Here is a 16,148-nt window from a genome sequence, read left to right as displayed (position 1 = left end):
AGATCACTTTGTTACATGGTAAAATTTTAAAATCAATGCAGCGAAGTCTGAGGCCCTCGATGTCTCCCTCCCTAAATCCATATAGGATTCCATCCAGTCCAACTTTCCCTTTGCCTGGCCCTCACAGGGTATCAAATACTTAGGAATTCCTATTCATAGAGACCTCTCCCATCTATGTTATCTTAATTTTGGGCCCTTTATTGAACAATTCCATACAGACCACGGTTGGCAAGTTAGAACTGTAAGATTCACTACGTGAACCACTGGTGTTTTGTGGAAAAGCACATGTACACCGCGTTCCAAATTATTATGCAAAAAGTGTTTAGGAGTGATAAGGGAAGAATTTGTTTGTTTGTCAGTTAAACTCATTGATGGTGATGTGTGTCAGGGCTCTTTATATCACTGTAAGCAATTGCAGACACCTGTGCTAATTAGTTTGCCAGGTGTGTCCAATGAAAGGCAAGACTACTTAAGAAGGCTCTCTCACATTATTAAGCAGCCTACATTTTCTGCCAAAATGGGAAAGAAAAAGAATGTGTCGGCTGCTGAGAAGCAACAAATTGTGGAGTGTTTAGGTCAAGGCATGACTACAATCAACATTGTGCGATGATCAGGATGAAGTGTCTTGGCAATCAAGAAGTATGTAGCTGATTCACAGTACACACGTGTGCGTGCTGATAAGGGCAAATTGAGGACTCTTTCCTACAGGCAATTACGTCAGGTTGAAAGAGCAGCGGCAAAAAAGCCTTGTCATAGCAGCAGACAAGTTTTTGAAGCTGCTTGTGCCTCCAACGTCCCCCGAACAACAAGATGCAGGGTCCTTCAGAGGTTTGCAGCTGTGCATACGCCATCCTGTCGACCTCCTCTATCCACTTCACACAAGCAGAAACGGCTCCAGTGGGCCAAACATTACACGAAGACTGATTTCAAAACTGTTTTGTTCACGGATGAGTGCCGTGCAGCGCTCGATGGTCCAGATGAATGGAGTGGAGGATGGCTGGTTGATGGACACCCCACGCAAACACGGCTACAGCGCCAACAAGGAGGAGGTGGAGTAATGTTTTGGGCTGGAATCATGGGGAGAGAGATTGTCGGCCCCTTTAGGATCCCTGAAGGCGCTAAAGATGAACTCCATAATGTATGTGGATTTTCTCAAACAGCACTTCCTGCCATGGTTCAAGAAGAAGAACCGTGTATTTCACAGCAAGATCATTTTTCTGCATGATAATGCACCATCTCATGCTGCACATAAAACATCTGCATCTCTGGCTGATATGGGCATAAAAGGGGACAAACTTATGGTGTGACCCCCATGCTCCCCTGACCTCTACCCCATTCAGAACCTTTGGAGCATCATTAAAAGGAGTGTCTATGATGGCGGGAGGCAGTTCACATCTAAGCAACAGCTCTGGGAGGGTATTCTGTCCTCATGCAAAACAATTGAAGCAGAAACCATCCAAAACCTGACAAATTCAATGGACGAGAGAGTTCAGAAGCTCCTTTCGAACAAGGGGTCCTATGTGAAAATGTAACATCACCTAGAATAAAGTTTTGAGTTGAAAACTGTTTGATTTCAGTTTCTAACAACCTGCTAATGCTTATAATTTCAAAAATGACCATTTTTTTGGTCTTTATTAAAATGAAAAGGTTGATCGAAAAGTTTGGGGGATCTAAGAGTGTGGCAACCCAGTAGTCATGATTACTTCGAATTCTGACAATATGAGGGTCATGCTGCAGGTAGTGCAGCAAGAAGGCACTTATGTGTCTTGCGCATCTCGGAGCCCCAAAATTATTTTCCGGGCTAGATGCAGCTAAAAATTATTTTTAATTTTAAATCTGGTGAAGCTTATTATAGATGGCCTAATAGGATCAGTGCTGCACACTGCTACAAAGCCCAAATTATTTTCCAGTCAAGATACAGATAAACATGATTAGTAATTTGAAAGCTTAAAACGGTTGGTAGGGTGATTTTAACCAATCATCAAGCTTTTACTCTCCCCAGGATGACACAGGGGTAGAAAAGTCGTTTCGGATCCATGATTTGTTCATCTTTATGAACGTGAGTCTGTCTACATTATCAGTGGAGAGCCGCGTGCGCTTATCTGTCAGCACACCACCAGCAGCGCTGAACACACGTTCAGACAGAACGCTGGCTGCGGGGCATGACAAGATCTCCAAGGCGTAAGTGGCTAGCTCCGGCCATTTATCCAGATTGGAAGCCCAAAAAGAGCAAGGGTCCAGTGACACAGTCGTGGCTTCAATGTTTACTTGGAGATACTCCTGTACCATCGTCTCTAGGCGTTGACTATGTGTCAGACTTCTTGTCTCCTGTGGCCTTGCAAAGGATGGGCTAAAAAAGTGGTGAAATGATTCCGCAAAATTGATGTTACCAGCAGATACTGTGGTTCTGTTACGGTTTGAGTGCTGAACACTTGACGGTCCCACGGTTGGCAAGTTGGAACTGTGAGATTCACTACGTGCACCACTGGTATTTTGTGGAAAAGCACATGTAAGATTCTGCAACAGTCTCTGCTGATACTCCTGCATGCGTGCATCCCTTTCTATGGCAGGAATAATTTCTGCAAATTTACTTTTGTACCGGGGATCTAACAGTGTGGCAACCCAGTAGTCAGGATTATTTCTAATTCTCACAATTCGAGGGTCATGTTGCAGGTAGTGCAGCAAGAAGGCACTCATGTGTGTTGCGCATCCAGGAGCACCAAGTCCCTGTTGTGTTGGTGGCGAGGTAACAATCATGCTTCCTTCCTCTGTCCTCTCCCCCCAACCTCGCACAACAGAAATGTGATCAAGGTCTCCCTCATCTGATGAGTCTTCCATCAGTTCGTCCTCCACTTCTTCCTGGGCTCCTGCACCTTCCTCACTAGTTTGGCTGCTACCATACGCCCTGGTAAAATCATCTCCCCCACCCTCACATGCCTGCCGCCCTGGTGCTGCCGACCGTCTGGACCTTGCAGATGTTAGCCCTTCCGCATACAACTCCTCCTCCTCTACTTCCTCCACCTCCTCTTGTGCCACCACCTGACTCCGAATTCTGTTTAACATGTGCTCCAGCATGTAAATCACCGGAATAGTCATGCTGATAATGGCATCGTCAGCACTAAACATCTTCGTCGCCATTTCAAAACTGTGCAGAAGGGTGCATAGGTCCCTGATCTGAGACCACTCCTCCAGCGTGATTTGCCCCACCTCTGAATCTCGTTGGCCCAGGCTATACGTCAGAACGTATTGCACCAGGGCTTGTCGGTGCTGCCACAGTCGCTGCAACATGTGCAGAGTTGAATTCCACCGGGTAGGCACATCGCATTTTAGCCGGTGAAGTGGCAGGCCCAACGACTTCTGTAGAGATGTAAGTCGCTGAGCTGCGGGATGCGAACGGCGGAAGTGAGCACACAGCGACCGTGCCCTCTGCAGAAGGCCATCTAGTCTGGGATAGTGGGCTAAAAATTGCTGGACAACCAGGTTCAACACGTGAGCCATACAAGGCACGTGTGTGACATTGCCCCGGCGAAGGGCCGCACCCAGGTTTGCAGCATTGTCGCACACGGCCTTCCCTGGTTTCAGGTCCAGTGGAGACAACCATTCATGAAATTGGTTCTCCAGAGCTGACCACAACTCCTCAGCTGTGTGACTCACATTTCCCAGACATTTCAATGTAAAAACCGCCTGATGACGTTGAGCCCTACTGCCAGCATAGTAAGGAGGTGTGCAGGATCCCTTCTGCGCAGTTAGAAAGCTTGTGGCATGACCAGACAGGCTTTGGGTGCAGGTGGAAGACCGAGAGGAGGTTGAGGAGGCAGAAGCAGTGGAGGAAAAATGACATAAAGAGGATTGACGCACAACTCGTGGGGACGGCAAGACTTGGACAGCAGCCCCTTGTCCTGCTGTCACCATAGTTACCCAGTGCCCAGTCAGCGACATGTAACGCCCCTGTCCATGCCTACTCGTCCAAGTGTCTGTGGTGAAATGCACCCTGTCACACACAGAGTTTCTCAAAGAAGCGGTGATGTTGTGTGCGACATGCTGGTGGAGCGCAGGCACACCTTTCTTTGAGAAGTAGTGCCGACTGTGCATCTGGTACTGGGGCACTGCGACGGACATAAGGTCTCGAAAATCCTCTGTGTCCACCAGGCGGAAAGGCAGCATTTCTGTAGCCAAGAGCTTGCAGATGGTGAAATTCAACCTCTTAGCTTTCTCATGGCTAGGAGGAAATGGTCTTTTACTTGTCCACATCTGAGGGACCGAGGGCTGGCTATTGTGCTTAGACGGGGTTGATAAGGGTGTCCCCGGCAAACTGCCGGTCTGTGAGGAAGATGCAGGCGGACATGTTAGGTTGCCTTGATCCAAAGGTGGTGCTATCGATGTCGGACAGCGCTCAAGACCAGCTGGTGTTACCACCTCCAAAGAAAATGATGACCTGCCAATCACGCTGGCTGTTGCGGGTAAAGAGGTGGCAGGTCTGCGCCCCAAAACAGGTGTGACTGCTGTCCCCCCAGTCACAGAGGATGAAGAGGCCGCGGATGCACAAGATATGGCAGACGGTGGTTGGCCCGGCCGGCTAGACCGCATTGTAGCACACTGAGCTTCCCACTGCAACTTATGCTTCATGTCCATGTGCCGGTTCATGCATGAAGTACTCAAACTATGTATTTTTTGGCCTCTACTTAGCTTTTGCTGACAAATGTTACAGATAACACGAGTTGGGTCATCTTTATCGATCTGAAAAAATGCCCAGGCTATGCAAGGCTTAGCACCCATGCGACCTGAAGAGCCACCACGACTTGTGGTGAGAGGCAGAGTTGTGTTTGAGGATGCAGTTGTTGACGTGCTTCCAGTACTACGTCTCTGTCCAGGAAGGCGCAACCTGACCTCATCGTCACTAGCATCTTCCTCCACCTCCTCTGCTGACCTCATCTCTTGGCTGACTGTGGGTTGACAGTAAGTGGGATCTCCGACCTCATCATCACCACCCTGTGCGTTATCACACCCGTCGTCCTCAGAGCCAACCTGTTCCTGCCCTGACAAAAAACTAAAGTTGTCGCTCCAATCAGGTATTTGAGTCTTATCATCGTCTTCCTCATTGTCTCCACCAACAGGAGTTACAGTTTGGGAATGAGGGTCTACATTATGGTCAGAACCTTCTGCGTCTGGTCCTGGATCCGACTCATAAAGATTCTGGGCATCAGTGCAGATCATTTCCTCGTCTGGATTCACAGAAGCGCTGGAGTCGACCTCTGATTCCCAGGCTATAGTATGAGTAAACAGCTCTGCAGACTCAACCATCTGTTCTACCTCATACTCAGACGGGCAGCTGGAGATTTGGGAGCTGTGAGGAAGCAAGTGCGATTTGGGTGACACCTTTGAGGACTGGAGTATTTGTGATGTTGAAGTTGATGTGGAGGAGAGCCCACTTAAAGGAGCACTTGATATCCGTTGAAGCACCTGCTGTTTTTGTGCCTCATCTGGAATTTGTAGCGATTGGCGTGGCCGTAAGAAAGGGATCTTATCACATTGTCCGCTAAAAGAAGTAGACATTTTAGTTTGGCTGGAAGATGGTCTTTCTTCTGCACCTACCCCACGGACACAACCTTTTTTCCCCTTCCCAACACGCCTATTCCCCTTTCCACCAGCAGCAGGCCTTTTTCCACTCATTTTGGTGGTTAACAAATTCACAACTCTGGAGTTGTTTGCACAAAAAACAATGGATGGTAACCGAGCAGAGCTGAGTGGCCAAACTGTGGTATTAGGCCAAAACTATTGGCTGGGTTAGATGCAGAAAAAAATTATTTTTAATTTGCAACCTGATGGAGGTCAGTATAGATGGACTAATAGACCAAGTCCCACACACCGCTAGAAGCCCAAATATTTTTTCAGAGCTAGATGCAGAAAATTTTTTTATTCAATTTGCAACCTGATGGAGGTCAGTATAGATGGACTAATAGAACAAGTCCCACACACTGCTAGAAGCCCAAATATTTTTTCAGAGCTAGATGCAGAAAAAAATTATTTTTAATTTGCAACCTGATGGAGGTCAGTATAGATGGACTAATAGACCAAGTCCCACACACCGCTAGAAGCCCAAATATTTTTTCAGAGCTAGATGCAGAAAAAAATTATATTAAATTTGCAACCTGCTGGAGGTCAGTATAGAAGGACTAATAGAACAAGTCCCACACACTGCTAGAAGCCCAAATATTTTTTCAGAGCTAAATGAAGAAACAAATTATTTTTAATTTGCAACCTGATGGAGGTCAGTATAGATGGACTAATAGACCAAGTCCCACACACTGCTAGAAGCCCAAATATTTTTTCAGAGCTAGATGCAGAAAAAAATTATATTCAGTTTGCAACCTGATGGAGGTCAGTATAGATGGACTAATAGAATGATGCTATGCCCAAAAGATTTTACTTCACTAGGTGCAGTAAAAAAATTGGTATTCTATACACAGGTGGTATATCTTGCAACACAGATAGGCTACTCCACTGACTAACACACTCTGCAATAGGCCAAAAAGGATTAGCTTTGCTAGATTCAGCCAAATGCTGTGAAAAAAACTTGCACAGCACTGGCACAGACCTGCCTGGCAAAAACTGATAGGAACTGATGTAACCTAGTCCTGAAAAGGACTCCAATTACAATTAGTCTTTACTCCCACAATCTATCTATTTAAGAGCACAGACCTGCCTGATAAAAGTCGTAGGAAATGCTGTAACCTAGTCCTTAAAAGGACTGCAATCACAACTATTCCCTACTCCCAAGCTATCTGTATATTTGTGCGAAAATTGGCTTGAAATTAACAAGGTATAGCGCACACAGCAACAGCGGTGCCGTCTAACACGCAGCTGCAGCAGTGAGAAAATGGTGGCGACGGGGAAAATGGCTTGGTCTTATAGGGCAAGGACATGTGACATACACTGCCAATCACACATGCCCTTGCTTGTGTGAAAAAAAGCACTTCGCTCCATGTGTGCGCTGCTGATAGGCTGACAGATTGCACCTCCCCACTGCAAATGCGGGAAAGAGAAAAAAAAATGGAGATCTTCATTGTTCCTGCAGAGATCCATCCCCTGCCCCTCCCCCCGCCCCGCTGTACACTCAAACTGCGTATTAACATTAATTTTCATCATTACTGAGAAAAAATCCAGTTATGATTTTGGTGCACGAACAGTTATCGAACATAACCTCGAACAGCCGAATTTTTCTCAAATTGTTCGTGTTCGCCGACCGGCTCGAACACCGCCCAAAACAGCTCGAATTTGAGATTGGCGAACAGTTCGAGTAGAACAACGCTCATCTCTAATCAGGATTGAGCAATCTATCTCCAAGAATAACCACTAAACCATTGGATCATATGGAATATCTCTTTACATTCTTATCAACTAACAAATTGCATAAGTATCCAAAAAGGGGTCGACTGCCTTACAATTATTTTTTTTAAAAGGCAAGAAATGTTCTAAAATAATAAAAGATTAACTAATCTGACCACTGAAACCTGATATTAACTGCATTGGTCAGGTGACTGCAACGGGACTGGCAATGGGACACAGACAGCACTCTGCACTTACTATGATGTTTCTAATATGGATATAATTCATTGTAGTAGAATAAGCTTCCCAACACTCATGCTCAGTTTTGCTTCAATACTTCAATGTAAAGATTAAGAAGTATTGAAGCAAAACAGAGCATGAGTGCCGAGACACGTCTTTACTTTATTTGATGCACAGCTGGCGACATCCTATTCCAATCCTCTAACCACTGGAGCTAGTCACAGTTCTTAGTTGTTAGGTGAGTGAAGAGAAAGCTATCATCCCTTACTGTCAAAGTAGGATCTACCAGGATGGTCAGTGCTGTAGTGATGGGAGTTAGAGCTAGTAGGTATAACTTATTTTATCTCTTATTAACATTCCATGCTTTTTGAATATTTTTGGTACTTCAGGCAACCCCTTGAAGGGGATGGTCTGGTCTTAGGCTACAAGTCTGCAGTCACTCGATGTGACTGCAGACTTGTGAATCCTTGTGAGAATTTGTGAAGATTCTCCTGTGACATCATAGGACTGCAAGTATGTGATTTGCATACTTCCGGCCACATTCTGACTAGACTGTGTCCAGCCTCTTTCAATACATTTGCATTGAGTGAGGCTACACCCACCTAAACGGCAAGCGACTGCATATATGCATGCAATATACTTGCAGTCACACGCCTACTGCTCCCTGCGCCCCCACCGGAGAATCTTCACAGAGCAAGATGTAAGGATTCACAAGTTTGCAGTCACATAGGGTGACTGCAGACTTGTGGCCTAAGGCCAGACAACCCCTTTAATGGTGATTTAACACAGGAATGAACTTAAAGAGGACTTTTCACCAAAAGTTTTATGTTGAACTGGGCACATGACATAATGGTGGCAGGCTGCAGAGTGTAATAAAACATTGTTTTCATCTGTTCCTTTTTATTTCACTTCTCAGGTTCAGAGATATTAGAAATCAAAGTATTTGGTACTTAATGAGTTAACTTATTATTAAGTCCAAGTGGGTGTTATCAGACAGTTTTAACTGGGGGTGTGTACTTCTTCTCCAGGTATGATCTCTAATATTTCTAGAGCCATATGGCAGATTTATAAAATAAATGAAAAAAAGGAATACTCAAGGGAGCAGGGAACTAAAATAAGAAAAAAAAGGGGTCAATTTTGTCCTGGTAAAAGGATCACGTTAAAAATCAGAAAGGAGATGTAAGAGGAAAATCAAAATACAGATTGGACGTATATCATACCGGTTTTGTTATCTGATAAATATTGTAAATTTAGCAGTATATTAATTATTAATGTCATTAAATTGGTAATTTCTGAATGCTACATGTGTCAGGTATCAGGTATGGACTATAGTTCTTGCTGCTAGATACTTCAACGATTTGGTCAAATTCAGAATAAACCAATTTCATCACTTACAATATAAAACAAGATATTCACTATTTTATGGATAGACTTTGCCCTGCATTTTACATCTAAAAATTGCATAGTAGGAAGTCTAATCCCACACGATCATCACTGGAGACTGTTGATAATAATTGTACAATTTGAATGGGTTTTTTGTTCCTCTGTGAGGCTGATACTACAACACAGTACAATAAATCTTTTTGTTATATTGAATTAAACCTGCAGGGTACCAGGGAGTATTTTCTTCAACCCTTCATCTTCAAATGTTCGGAAAATACTGTATGGTAAATATGAGATCATTTACATAGGTCTGATGCAATGGGAAATTCTGCTGCTGTGAAACATTATAAGAAAATATAGAGTACACGGAAAATGTGATGGAACATACCGTACAAGTCATATTTCAAGTGTATCACACACAGTGGAGTATTTGCAACACTGCAGATTTCTGTAAGTTCAGCTGTTAAAAATATATTCATATGTAAAGGATTGGGAAGTTCATTTAAAACCTGGCTTTAGAAAATTACCAATTATTAGTTTATCTATTATCGATCCACAATTTCACAAGTGCATATAGTACATCCCAAGGTCAGCTTTTACATTACAAAGACTATAACTACAGATGTGAAAATGGCTTTTTTATGTTTTATTAAATTGTGTATTTAGTATTTTAATTCATTGTAATCTGGGCATGATCATTCTGTCCTGATTGATCTCTTCTACAATTTGGATGACAGAATTACTGGTAAGACTAACAAAGCTCAAGGAATGGAGCATACTATAGTTACCTCACTGAACGCTGTTTATCTCAGATATGAGCAAAGAATTGAGCATGTTCAAATCCAACATGCACCACCCTTCTTTCCCCCGATATCTAACATTAGAAGGTGCTCAGGACTTACCTGGTGAGGTGGATTCTCAGATGTTGTTTAAGATGAACAACTTCGACTGAAGGCAATGGCATAGTGTGCAGGATTTAAAGGGGTTTTCCCATGAACGAAAGTTAATTTTAATCAATGGATCTTGGAATAATAATAAATTCCACAATTGGATGTGTTTAAATAAAATGTTCCTGTGCTGAGATAATCTTATAAATGTGCCCCTGCTGTGTACTGTGTAATGGCTGTGTCTGACCGTACAGGAACACGGTTTGACCATACCACATCTCCTGGGCAAGGAGGAAGCAAAGTAATATACAGATATTAGGGGATCACAGCTGATTCTTCTAGTGAGGTAAAACATTTCCCTGCCTGTTTTTAACAACAATGGTTTACTTCATAGAAAGAATCAGCTGAAATCCCCTGCTGTAATGTCTTTATACTCTATTTTGCCTCCTCCCCTGCCCAGGAGATGTGGTATGATCAGACCATGTTCCAGTATGTAGGAAATTGGATGCTCACTGATTCGGTGGTGCTCAGGAGTAAATGTATGTTGCTCAATAGTCAATAGTAACTCCGGCACTCAAAAGTAATGAAATTCAGATATTTTATTTGAAAAGATAATAAATATTCAGAGACTGCACTTCTGTAGAATGGTACCCGACAGCCACCAGATACCTTGAAAAAGGCCATCATAGGCCAAAACGTTGGTTTATGTATCTGATTCCACTTGGGCATGGCTGATTTATTATCTTTTCAAATTAAATATCTGAATTTCATTACTTTTGAGTGCCAGAGTTACTATTGCCCATGCTCCCGTACGGTCAGACACAGCCATTACACAGTACACAGCAGGGGCACATTTATAAGATTAAATAAAATTTCCTTGTGCTGGGAAAAACACATCCAATTGTGGAACTTATTATCATTCCAAGATCTATTGAATAAAATGAACTTTTGTTCGTGGGAAAACCCCTTTAACGTAACAGATAGCATTTGGATCAGCGAGGACAAGTGGGTGTTATCAGATAAGAACAAAAGGGTATGCAAGATGACAGGCAGACAATCAGAACATGAGATACCAGAAGAGCCAGAGCCAGGAGTGTAGACATATATACAGTGGCAGGTAAAAGTTTGGGCACCCCCAGTAAAAACTACTGTTATAGTGAACAGTTAAGCAAGTTGAAGATGAAATGATCTCTAAAAGGCTTAAAGTTAAAGATGACACATTTCCTTTGAATTTTAGGCTACAAAATATATATATTTTCATCTTTAATGTTTTAAAAATTACAAAAAAGAAAATGGGCCGTTGTAAAAGTTTGAGCACTCTTGTGTTTTGTGTACTCAAACAACTTTGACCAAGGTTTCAGACCTTAATTAGTCTGTTAGGGTTATGGCTTGTTCACTATCATCGTTAGTAAAGCTCAATGTGCAGCATCTGAAACAATGGATATTGGAAGCCTGTGCTAACATTTCTTCTGCGGTGTTGCTATCAGTGTGTCAAGAGTGAGAGAAGAGGGTTGCATTGACAATCCAACACAATGGGCAGCACTTTGAACACATTTTATAAGTGGTCATAAACTTGTAAAAAACTCATGAAAGAATAAAGTTACATTAAAACCAAGCACACCATTGTTCTGCTTATGAAATTCTTAATAAGTTTGATGTGTCACGTGACCCTCTTCCCATTGAAAAAAAGTTGGATCCAAAATGGCCGACTTCAAAATGCCCGCCTTGGTCGACACCCATCTGGAAAAGTTTTCTCCCTCCCATATACTAATGTATCACAAACAGGAAGTTGATATCACCAACCATTCCCATTTAATTTAGGTGTATCTGACGCGCCCCCTGGGCCAGTGTTGTTTGGGGGATACCCGGAGCCGGGTCAGATGGGGGTTGTAGTCTCCGAGTGGCGGCGACCCGGTCCGTGCCCAGGGTGTCAAGCTCAGTGTGTGGCAGTCCTTATAGATGTTACTAGATGTTCTTTTATGTCGACTACGCCACCCGTTGAATTGCGGTCAATACGGCCGCCGCTGCAGCAGGGTCCGCTGAGGCTGGTGATGTGTGTGCAGCTCAGGTAGTATAACCCCCAACGGGAGGGGTATAGCCTCAGGGGGTCAGGTGTAGAGGATGGTGGTTGTGGAGGTGCAGTGAGGATGGTAATGAGACTCAGAGTCGGGCTGTGCAGTTCAGGGTCTTTACTTACTGCTGTTGTTCTGGTCACTCCGGCCTTGAGTGACCGCCCGAGCCGTGCTGCATCCACCAGGTCCTGGACTCGGCCAACCCCCAGGTGATTCTGGAGCGTGGTCCTGAGCTCCCTTTCTGACTTGTCCTTCTCTCTGGCCTTCCCCACCAGGGATCCACCTAAGTCCGGCTCCCTCGGGCCTCTTGTTGGTAAACCCTTGTCTCTGGGTTCCCTGACCCTATTCTTGGTGTGCCTTCCGGGTGGATTTAGTGGGTGGTCGTGGCATATCCTGCCCACGACCTCCGGTCTCTGGCTAAGGATTAGGGCCCTCCACCAGCTTGGGATCCGGTACCCTTGTGCCAACTCTTCACCCGCTGATCTAATCTTGGGTTCTTGGAGTTCTCTCTTCTCCCCCTCTGGGTCCTTCTTTCTCCTCTCTCTCTCTGGGCCTTGGAGCTGCTCTCCTCCTCTGCTCTCTTCCTCTGACTCACTCTACCAAAGACTGACCTCTACAAAAGACTGACCCTGTTCTAAGATGGTTCCCACCTTATATACTCCCTCTATGTGTGAGCTCAGGTGACCAGCACCCAATGAGCTCCTAGCACTACCCAGACTGCTCCCCCTATCTGCCCCTACACTACTGGGATGTTCCACCCCCCTCCCACTCCAGCCAGGGACAGACACTGTCGTACCTGCACATTTCTCTAGTGGGAGTACCATTGGTCTGTCCCCCGGAAATGGGATGTATGTAGTGCATGCAGCCTACTGAGCTCAGTTCCACACTCCATCCTTACCCGGGAGTGGAATACCACACCTCTGGGTTGAGGTGTAATACCCCTGTAGCAGCCGAATCCTCAGGGTGCTACATTCCCCCCTGGTAAATCACAGCACGTCCTCGGGCTGTAAGATACAAAAACATCCAAAACATACAATTTTTTTTCATAAACATCAACATATAAAACATATAAAACATCATATATATATCAGCAATAAAACGTTTTCATAAATAACATTCTTGTAAACATTCCTGTCTTTGGTTCCTCCGGTCACGGTGCAACTTGTGACCGGGTAAAGTGCGACAGTCTCTTGAAGAAAAATGGTTTTCCCATAAAACCAGTAGGGGGCGCTTTAGGAAGCGCAACTATATACAAAGGGGATATGGCCGCTCTCAGTCCTCGGCCAGGTATTAGGAACTAGGGACACACGGGCATCAGTTCACACTTTGTCCCAACGGGGAACATATTTTAAATAAGTAACAGTTCTTGGTACCCCGACGGGCAACTTTATACAGTCTCTCTCTACCGTACTTCAACGACGGCGTCCTCCTGCTCTTTCCTGTTGGTTGGTTTCAGTTTCAGACCCGTCCGGGTCCTCTTGCTCCTCCTCACACCGCAGCTCCTCCTCCGTCAGGCGATGCACATGGAGGGCGTAGGGTCCTTTGGCACACTTGTGCCGGGTGAAGGTGACCTCGTCCCCTACATACAGGTCACGACCTCTGTGTCCCTCCGGCAGATGGCTTTCTACGTCTCTGCGGGTCACAAAGACGTCGCCGGGGGTATGATGGTCTCTTATGAAGCCCCACCCATGCAGCAGGTTGAATTTAATCACAGTCCCGGTGGTACGGGGACCATGAGCTGCACGGGGATTCCTCCTGGTCCGGCTCTTCTGCTCTGCGCTCCTTGTCTGTGCTTGCTGTTCCCGGACACGCCTCTCTCTCCGCTCCCTCTCGAAGACTTCGAGCTGCTGCCGGCAGCACTCTGCACGCTCCGCTGCGGCCGCCCGAATCTTCTGAGTGAACCCCATGAGGTCTTCTCCGGTGGGGTCCCACTCAAACTGTGCCTCCTCCAGCGGGGGTGAGGTCCTCTTTACAGGCTTCGGAGCCGGAATCAGGGGCTCGCACATGGGCCTTGCTCTCTGGAGTTCCAGCTGAATGTACTCCTGGGGCCATATGAAGGGCTGCCCATCCGGGCACGTATGCTGGGCAAATAGATTTTCACCCAGGTGCGGCACTCTAGATGTTGAGGGCGCGTTGATGGTAGCGGCGCCCGGGTTGACCAGGCCTTGCGACCAGGCTTGGGGCACCCTAAAGGCAAAGGGCACCGTAAGAACGGCGGCGCCCTGGGTTACTCGGCCCTGCGACCAGGCCGGTGGCTCCGCGGAGGTAGGGGGCACTGTTGGAATGGCGGCGCCCGGGGGTACTAGGCCTTGCGACCAGGCTGATGGTATTTCCTGCTTTGCCGCGCTCGGGGTCGAAGCGCGTGACGTCACAGGGGTCGCGGCCGCGGTTTCCGGTTGAGGCCTAGTCGGCGGCGGTGACGATGCAGCGACGGGCACGGCAGGGGGAATTTCGGGCTCTGCGACGGGGAGCTGGGGCAGGCACGCGGTTTCCCGGCTCGGGGTAGAGACGTCCCCTTTACCTGCCTCCGTCCGTTCAGCTCCCTTCTCGGCGCCGTCTCCGGCCTTCACTCCTCCTGCACCATCCTCAGAGACGGTCTGTCTCCTCGTCTCGGGTGGCGTGCTCCGCTGTCGGGTTTCGGTCTGCTGGGCCATCTCTCGGCTCCACTCCGCCAACGTCTCTCGCTGCACCCGGGCCATCCTCCGTGCGAGGCCCTCCAGCGCAGTCTGTGCACACTCCCGGTCTCAGGGGAGCTGTGCCAGGACCTCCACTAGGCCTAGTGGGGTTGTGGCTTGTAGCAGGCTCCTGACCACTGGGTCGGTGCTGCCTGACTCTCCCTCCATCTCCGGGTAGGCTCTCTCTGGACTCCTCTCCAGACTTCTTGTCTCCGGGTGCGCTCTCTCCAGACTGCTCCAGGCGACACCCATCTTCGTTCTCTTGTTTTGTCTCCGCCCACATTGAAGGTGGTCCCGGGGCAACTTAGTGATTGTCAGTTCCAGGGGCAGTTCTCTCACGCTGATGGACACTTCCAGCATCACAGTCTCTGTTGGTGGGCGCGGTTTCCGCTTTTGGCGCCATTCTTCGACCTGGCCCACGATGGGAGGTGGCCTCTTGCCACCCTCTGGCACGCCCATAATGGCGTCCGCTCTTCCAAGGCGGGAAATCTTTGGAAATGGCGGGAATCGTCTCCCAGTGGCGGGAAACTCCATGGATGGCGGGAAAAAGCTGCAAATGGCGGACAACCGGCGGGAAACGACCTGTGATGGGGTCCGTTGGCGGGGACCCTCCGGAACCGGCGGGAGACTTCTTTTTGAGGTAACGGTGAACTTTTCTTCAGGCACGCAGTACCTGGTTGTTGCGGGCACGTAATCCTGCCGACTACGCCAAAGTTGACGCGCCCCCTGGGCCAGTGTTGTTTGGGGGATACCCGGAGCCGGGTCAGATGGGGGTTGTAGTCTCCGAGTGGCGGCGACCCGGTCCGTGCCCAGGGTGTCAAGCTCAGTGTGTGGCAGTCCTTACGGCCAATACGGCCGCCGCTGCAGCAGGGTCCGCTGAGGCTGGTGATGTGTGTGCAGCTCAGGTAGTATAACCCCCAACGGGAGGGGTATAGCCTCAGGGGGTCAGGTGTAGAGGATGGTGTTTGTGGAGGTGCAGTGAGGATGGTAATGAGACTCAGAGTCGGGCTGTGCAGTTCAGGGTCTTTACTTACTGCTGTTGTTCTGGTCACTCCGGCCTTGAGTGACCGCCCGAGCCGTGCTGCATCCACCAGGTCCTGGACTCGGCCAACCCCCAGGTGATTCTGGAGCGTGGTCCTGAGCTCCCTTTCTGACTTGTCCTTCTCTCTGGCCTTCCCCACCAGGGATCCACCTAAGTCCGGCTCCCTCGGGCCTCTTGTTGGTAAACCCTTGTCTCTGGGTTCCCTGACCCTATTCTTGGTGTGCCTTCCGGGTGGATTTAGTGGGTGGTCGTGGCAGATCCTGCCCACGACCTCCGGTCTCTGGCTAAGGATTAGGGCCCTCCACCAGCTTGGGATCCGGTACCCTTGTGACAACTCTTCACCCGCTGATCTAATCTTGGGTTCTTGGAGTTCTCTCTTCTCCCCCTCTGGGTCCTTCTTTCTCCTCTCTCTCTCTGGGCCTTGGAGCTGCTCTCCTCCTCTGCTCTCTTCCTCTGACTCACTCTACCAAAGACTGACCTCTACAAAAGACTGACCCTGTTCTAAGATGGTTCCCACCTTATA

This window comes from Phyllobates terribilis, unplaced genomic scaffold (assembly GCF_046119375.1).
Source record: "Phyllobates terribilis strain yellow unplaced genomic scaffold, ASM4611937v1 Scaffold_2__4_contigs__length_985480577, whole genome shotgun sequence".
NCBI classification, from domain to species: domain Eukaryota; kingdom Metazoa; phylum Chordata; class Amphibia; order Anura; family Dendrobatidae; genus Phyllobates; species Phyllobates terribilis.
The sequence above is the reverse complement of the archived record's forward strand: the minus strand, read 5'-3'. Positions refer to the sequence as shown.